Consider the following 8478-nt stretch of genomic DNA (forward strand, 5'->3'; position numbering starts at 1 on the left):
TTGAATATTATGACATGAGATCCAGACCTTCTGGAAAAGAAATGGAACAATGTACTGATAGAATCTTTCAGTCCCAGATGATACAAACCCAGCTGAATCAGTCCTCAGAAAAAAAGGAAATATTAGTTCATATATGTAACCAAAAATTGGGCAGGAGGTCTTCAGGAATAGCTAGAAACAATGTCCTTCCAACAGGAAGGTTAGATAGCTCTCAGGTACTCAAGGCTGCTTTATTACTAAACTCAATCCAAAAGAAAGAAAATCTACATTTTAATAATGCCACCAAAAGTTCTGGTTGAACTTCATTGACTTGCGAGGGTCCTGTGCCCATCCTTGATTCTGGCCAGACAGGGGAAATACCCTAGTTGTAACTTCGGGATCACATGTCCTTTCCTAATTCAATTTGTGTCGCCAGTGGGATGTGTGCTCTGTCTTGAGTCCTATGCCTAATGCTTGGACTCAGAAGGAGGATTAGTATAAACTGAAGCACAAGAACTGAGAGTAAAGGATGATGACTCTCTAGGAAACATAAAGATATGTTTGCAGAGGAAAGAAGTGGGTCTTGGGGGTGACAGGAACAATAGATGACATTGGAAGTAGTGTAGATGAAAAATCGAAATATTAAGAAAAGGATTACAAAGAATGAAAGGTTCTGGAAGCTCCAATCATATCTACTAAATGACTGGAGTTTTCTGGAAGGGTGTATCCTAGTACTGTGCCCCAAAACAAGAGCATTTCTAAAGATCCAGGTCTTACAAAATATTTTGGAATATATTCAATTTTTTTAGTTGAGAAACGTGATCAATACATTATTTATTTGTTTTTAAATTTTGGTTACTAAGAAAGGAACCAGCATAGACTTTCCTGTTTTTAATTTAATGTGGGCTTTGGTTTTGAAGGCAACTGAGAGTCAAGGCTCGGGATGAACCAAAGGGGCTCATATCCCCTATATAGCTGACTCTTCATCTGGAGGCATATCCTTATTGCTCACATCAGACTGAATTCCACTGCCCCTAGAGACATTATTTTTAATGTCAGGAATAAAATCACGTTATTGAATGAGAATGGAAAGAGAAGAAAAATGATTGCTTTGATGAGTTTCAGGAGATTAGCTAAAATAATATTCAGATATAAGATCTCATCAATAATATTAAGCAGCTTTTCGTTTTAGACTCTATTTTTAATAAAATTTTTATTTATTTATTTGAGAATGAGAGATTCCTGGAACCATGGTTCATGGTAAAATGTTCCAACTGCTTCATCTTATTGAAGCATGAGAGGAGAGAAGGTTAGGGGGGAAAAGCAGACTCGCCACACAGCTGGGAGCCCGATGTAGGGCTCAGTCTTGGGACTCCAGGATCATGACCTGAGCCAAAGGCAGTTGCTTAACCAACCCAACTGAGTCACCCAGGCACCCTCATTTTAGACTCTTAATGTGACTTAATGAGTTAAGTAAAAGATAGCATCTGAAAGTTTGGGGGCTTAGAATAAATTAACTTAAATTTACTGTAAATTATGAAGAAAGTGTTTTATATGTTCTACTTCGGTTTGGAACCTTTGCTCTGTCCTGTGGCAACTACTACTAAAAAAAGAAATTACTGTTTATATTTATATTCTTATTGTTTCTAGCAAAAGAAATTGTTCCTCTATTACAATTCTCAGCAGTATCTTGCCAGATTTTCTAAATTCTATACTTTTGAACAACAGTGAAGTCTCTGTGATCTTGGTATGATTGAACACACTCAGGGTTATAAATCTGTTTTGTAAATGATACTTCATAATTCCTTCTTGATCTACTATTACAAATACACAGTATTTCTCTTCAGCAAGTCATCGTGTTTTACTAAACTTGCCAAACTGGGTAACCTATTGCATTTCTTTCTTTCTTTCTTTTTTTTTTTTTTTTTGTATTTTAATTTTTAATTTTTTTTATAAACATATATTTTTATCCCCAGGGCTACAGGTCTGTGAATCACCAGGTTTACACACTTCACAGCACTCACCAAAGCACAACGCCAAAGGCAAGGGAAGCAAGGGCAAAAATGAACTATTGGGATTTCATCAAAACCTATTGCATTTCTTAATCATTTTTTAAATGATCTCAGGTCAAAATCTATGTAATTTTGGAGTACTTTGTATACAGAATTAAGCTGATATTACAAGATTTATGTTGAATTTTAAATTAGGCACTACATTTCAGTTCTTCATGAATTGTTTCCATAGTTTAGTTTGCACTGACTTTATGAGCAGGAACCTATGTGCTATAGTTGAGGGGCATCCAAATGGCCCTCTGGACTTAATAAAACTTCCTTCACCACAGAGTCTTTTGAAATAAGCATTGTAATTTCCATCAAGTGGGGTGCCTTATCATTAGCTCATTATTCCTAGAAAGTCCTGTGAGGATAACACATATGGCTATTAACAGAACCATTAACATTTGAACCCAGTAAAAGTTTGGGAGCTGGAGAGGGCATGGCTAAAGGATAGGGATTTGAAGAGGAAGATCCTGTAGTTTGAAGAGGAAGATCATAACTAGAAGAAAAAGAACTAACTTTACAATTTTTTTGTCTTTGTCATTTTGTATAGACTAGAATCTAATTTGGGATGTTATATAAAAAAGAGAAATTGGTTTGAGATGTAAAGATTTTTTTTTTTGATGAACATGGATGCAAAAATTCTTTTTTTTTAAATTTTTTATTTTTTGAGATGTAAAGATTTTAAACAATTTTTAATTCATATTGTTTTAGAACATATAGTTTGTTGTTCCGATGTTTTTTGTTTGTTTGTTTGTTTTATTTATTAATTTATTCAGGGGGAAGAACAAGATGGTGGAGAAGTTGGAGACCCTATTTCAACCGGTCCCCTAAAGTGAGCTAAATATCTACCAGAACAGTCTGAACATCTATGAAATCAGCCTAAGATGTAAGATTATACACTTCTGGATCTCTACAGGGATGGAAGACATCAGTGGAGAGGGCGCACCTTACCTGGATCATGGTTGATATATTCAGCTATAAATCCCCTCAACCGACTCTCACCAAAACGACTAGGAGGAGGAACACCCAACAGAGGACAAATTCAGAGACTGTGCCCTCTGCCACAGAACTATTGGATACGGACATAAACAGTATTCATCTGTTCATTCTTTTATGTAACGATAGTTGTTTTTTGAGCTTACTATGTGTCAAATTACTATGTGTAATTGTATTACATGTATTATTTCCTTAATGCCTTCTAAACAACACTTTGAGACAGGTACTATTATTATCCATGTTCTCCCAGATAAAATAACTAGCTTAGACATTAAATTAGCTATATTACATGCTAGAAAATGATGTGTGTAGGAGTTGAGGAGTTTGACAGAAAGCGAACAAATAACAAGTACATGAAAAACTAGTACATGTAAAAAAGAATCAAAATAAGTGATGTGACAGAATAATGAGATTTGGGCACAGGAGGTCAGAGATTATCAGGTGGTTAGGGACAAATTTAGGAGGAGGTGACATTTGAGGGAAAACCTGTAGGATAAATAGCAATGAGCTATGCAAATGCTAGTGCAAACTTCCTGAAACAGCAAAAGCTTGGAGGGTTTGATGAAAAGAAAAGGGAAACCCTGATAGCCATGTCTCAAGTATAGTCCTTCTCCTACGAAAGCTTGGTCTGCTTAGAGATCTAGCACAGAGGAAGAACAAATAGTTCTTTCTTAAGTTCTATTCAATTTTCTCATTCTCCCCATATCAGCAAGTCCTGGGTACTGGAGTATCTTCTGTCCTTTTTTATTTCACATGAAATTTCTCTCTCTAGCCTTTCTCATCCAAATTCTTCTCCTATAGGTGTACATACAAAGTTTCCACAGCATTTAAGTGAGAAAAAAATTCTTTCTCTATTCAGTCTTTATTAAGATCAGAATCTAGATTAGATTAAGAAAGAGCATGTTTCTTTAATTCCCTTAAACACTAATCCAGGTTTAATCAATATATATACTCAGGTTAACACCAAAACAAATTTATCATAAACACTATCCTCAAGAAGTTTAAAGTCCAGTATAGTAAATGTTAAAAAAATTTACTTTATTTATTTTTTATATCCCATCAATCGTTCTGCCTTGTGATTCCACTATCTTTGGAACCTGTGGACTACTCAGAGAAAACAAAGAAGTAGTAATTCATGCTTAAGTTTCTAAAGTAATTTTAAGTTAAGGAAAAATAGTATTAAAAAACAAACTTTGTTGAGAAAGAAAATAGTGTTTAAAGTCTCAGAAGTTTGCCTAGATATAACTGTAAATATAGTTTCATATATATGTAAATATAATTTCATATATATGTATATATATACATATATATATATATATATATATATATATATTTGGAGATCTTAGAGTCTTATAAAGGATAGTGTATGGAGATTATAAGACATGTAAAAAATGTTCTTATCCAAACAGCAGGGGAAAAATTTTTTTTGTTGTTCTGGTTGTATGAAAGTATAGAAACCTTAAAGAACCGGGGGAAAGAGATATATCCCAGACAGCTCTCTTTAGCCTTGGTCCTAGTTATAGAAAGACGGAAGAAATGAAGAAAATATATAATTGAGATAGAAACCAAAATTATGGAGTTTTGTGCCTCCTTTCCTCTTGGGAACTCTGGGAATAAGACTGTCACTATAGGTCACCATGTACTTGTGAGCATTACACAAATTTAGGGGATATTAGTCAAGTTATAGTCCATCTCAGTTGCATTTCTGGAGATGTACATTGCTCGGCTGTAATTCTGAATATAGTTTCTTTGAACACCTGCTCATCTCAGAACAGAAATGGTTGCATAGGATATTTAGGTTAAAAGGGACCAAAAATAATTCTATGAGTATCCTTCTTTCTCACATGTGATGGAAAGGATTTGAAAAATGCCACATATCTCCAGTTGAGGAGTGAAGAAGGACGATATTAATGTTGGGGATTAAGCGGGCATCAGGGCCAGGCCATGGGAGATTTTTAACACCAGAGAGAAAAGAAGGAGATCCTGGAGAGCAGGTGGATGGACAAGTTTCCTGAGAGAAATTACGGTTCCTTTCCCTAAGGAGGGAACAGAATAGGCAAATTAAACTGCAACCACTTTAGCATGAACCAGTGAGTACAGAGGCTGCTTGCTCCTTACAGGCTAGTAGGATGAAACAGCAAAAGGGAAGTAGAGCACAAAATCCCTTTTTCAATGCTATGAGGGGTGGCCAGCTTTGCTTTGCACCCAGATACCATCTTGGGAAGGAAAAGATACCTTGAAAGGGAGTTGAACTTTGATTTATTTTCATAATTACCAGAAATGAATGATTCTGAACCAGAGGAGATGAAATTAATATTATTTGGTAAGATGGTAATAATTAATATTATTTGGTAAGATTACTTTCTTCCCTCTGGATCCCTCTCCCAGTAAAATCAGTTTCTTTTTTTTTTTCCCCTTCACCTCGGTATATGCATGTGGTACTAAATATAACACAAGATATCTAACAAATTTTTAATGAAGTGGATGAGTTCAGAGGAAAACCAGATTCTTTATAGGTGGAAGTAATCTACTTTTATTAAAATCTGTGAGCTGCTTTTGTTTTTTTCACTTTAAGAAAGAGTTTCCACAATAGATGTTCAGTTCATTTATGTACTTGGAGCTTTTTATGCCCTATTAGTGATCAACTTTTAAGACTCATTTGGATTTTGAAGAGATAGAGCTTTCAACAATTAAAGAGGAATTAGTTTTATTACTGAAAGTTGGATTCCATTTTGTTTTCCAAATGCATTAAATTTCTCCACTGTGTAAAGAAAGTAGAGGCCTAGATAGATTTTCATGGCCTCAGTGGGTTATTTACCTAGTGCCAACAAAATTGCTTTGGAGTTTTCCATAGAAAATGGGGTAAATGAGATCTTTTATTAGTATCTACAATAAACTAAATTTAAATTTCTAGCAATAGAATTTAGTTTATTTTAGTAAAGCTTGGTTTCATTTTTTCTTTCCTGTTAATTCTTTGGAGAACTATCCTCCAAAAATTGTGTTCTTAAGGTGATCCACAAGCAGTATTTAAAATGTTTATCAACTGTTACATCTTATTAGCAATCAGTTAGAATCACCATAGGCTCAAATGAACCAATATGCTCTCTGAGCTAGGGCCAGCAGATCGTTAGCCCTGGTTTGGGGTAAATAACTTCACCTTGATTTACCGTTTATTAGGGTTGACATGAGTAGCACCAAAAGTTGATATTATTATGAAAAATGGGATTTTCTGATACTCTTTTCTTACTTTTTGGGGAGAGGCTCACATACCCATCAATTCCCAAGGTCCTGGGCCATTTATAACTAGGAAAATTGAGTTCTTTGCTTGCTCTCTGTTTAGCTTGCTAATGCAGAAAAAAGAGAAAGATATTGTTGTAGTATAATAACAAAGGAGTTCTGTAATGGGGATAACCAATCTCAGCAGGAAAGGGCTTGATTTGTGTTATGAATTATTTTCATGGAAGCTAGACCAGTAAGGGCAATTTTCCTTTGTGTTCTTTTCAGAATCTGGAAGTCTGTTCCCTTTTCCTCAGGTCATTGGTAGATAGACTACACAGGCCAAAGCATAGTGAAGGAAGGCTCAACCTTGGTGTGAACAAAGTGCAAGGAGATTTCAGAGGACAAGGAGAGGAGTGCTCAGAGAGGTAAGTGATCCTCAACGTCCACAGGAAACAAACTGTCCCTGAGAGGGAATGGCAAGCATACATCTATATTCTGCACCAGCTCCTGGGCACTTTGCATGCCGTATTGTCTAGTGGTAGTGTTTTTAGTAATGGACTGCATATTTTCATTCTTTCTAACATTAAGGGCATAGCTTAATAATGCATGTGTTTGTCTTCCTTATGGTGAACACTAGGACAAACTTTGAGGAGCGCTTGAATCGTGTTTTCCCATTAGCACCTACCACAGTATCTGACACGTTCTCAGTAAATGAAAAAATTACAGTGAATGAAATTCCAAAATTACGTATTCATTCTTTATGACTCTGAACATCAAATTTTCATCGAGTTATTGGCCAATGGGTCCTTCTAGGGCACTTGAAGATCCAAGGTGATCAAGATGCAATTTGATACAAGGCTCTTTAAAAGCAAACTCCGGGGCACTCCAGGTAAAGATGGAGTGCAGTTACAGCTTTTCTCAGACTACATTCAGCCTGTCTGGTACACCTGTCCAGACTGAAAATGTTTGGGCGGGTGTAGGTGGAGGAGCTCCTTCGGTGGGAATTAAAGCTGCAAATGGTGTGGTATTAGCAACTGGGAAGAAACAGAAATCCATTCTGTAAGATGAGTAAAGTATACACAACATGGAACCAATTGCCAGCCATATAGGCTTGGTGTATAATAGCATGGGCCCAGATGACAGAGTGCTCGTATACAGAACTCGAAAACTAGCTCAGCAACACTATCTCATTTACCAAGAACCCGTTCCCACAGCTCAGCTGGTACAGAGAGTAGCTTCTGTTATGTAAGAATACACTAAGGTAGTGTTCATCCATTTGGAGTTTCTGTACTAATTTGTGGTTGGAATGAGGGGCAAACATATTTATTTCAGCCAGAGCTATCTGGGGCTTACTTTGCCTAGAAAGCCACAGCAATGGGAAAGAACTATGTCAATGGGAAGACTTTCCTCTAGAAAAGATATAATGAAGACCTGGAACTTGAAGATGCTAATCATACAGCCAGATTAACCCTAAAGGAAAGTTCTAAGGGCAAATGACCGAAGACAGCACAAAAGTGGGAATCTGCAATGCCAGATCCAGGAGGCTTACTCCCATTGAAGTTAAGCATTGCTTGGCTTCCATAGCCTAATAACAAAGGGATTGAAAAACCCAGAATTTCAGAGAATCCCCCTACTTAAACATGTTTAAAGTATGGTTTTTTTTTACAGACTTTTTGCATATTATTTCTGCATCGTTTGATGATGTTTTTAAAATGACACTTATAAATTATAATAAACTGTTAAATAAAAAAAATGCATAGAGGCAAACTCCAAATGTTGTATGAGATTTTTTATTTTCTTTTCTTCCCTCCCCCCCAAGTTATAAGGAAAAAGAAACTTGAAAAAAATCTCAAGTGACTTTGCTTTTTATAGAACAAAAATCAAATGAGCTATTTTGTTTATAGCACATTATTGTAGAACTGTGGTAAAATATATTGAACTTTTTCCATCAGGGACAATCTTTTACATAGCAATATACTGATATAAGATCATCTTAGCTGCCATCCCTTTGGAACATTCCTTGGCCAATTAATTTATTCATTTCACAAATAATGTCCCTCTGCTATGTCGTCAGGCTAGAGCTAGAGGATTGAACAAAATACCTTTCTGCCTTAGTGGAGCTTATATTCTAGTGGAAGATATGGGACATAAACAGAGTAAATAACTAAATTACAGGATATAGTATGATTACTCCTATCTGACATCGTAAAAAAATCAAGCCAAAATG

General features: G+C 35.8%; 1 pseudogene across 1 annotated transcript; it reads left to right on the forward strand.

Moving 5' to 3' along the window:
* Positions 1-3535: 3535 nt before the first annotated feature.
* LOC309843976 (proteasome subunit alpha type-2-like) lies at positions 3536-7871 on the forward strand (annotated as a pseudogene). The gene is made up of 4 exons: positions 3536-3631; positions 6537-6676; positions 6889-6998; positions 7109-7871. The product of its transcript is annotated as a proteasome subunit alpha type-2-like (transcript).
* The last annotated feature ends 607 nt before the right edge of the window (positions 7872-8478 follow it).

Source organism: Mustela nivalis (assembly GCF_964662115.1).
Source record: "Mustela nivalis genome assembly, chromosome: 11".
NCBI classification, from domain to species: Eukaryota; Metazoa; Chordata; class Mammalia; order Carnivora; family Mustelidae; genus Mustela; species Mustela nivalis.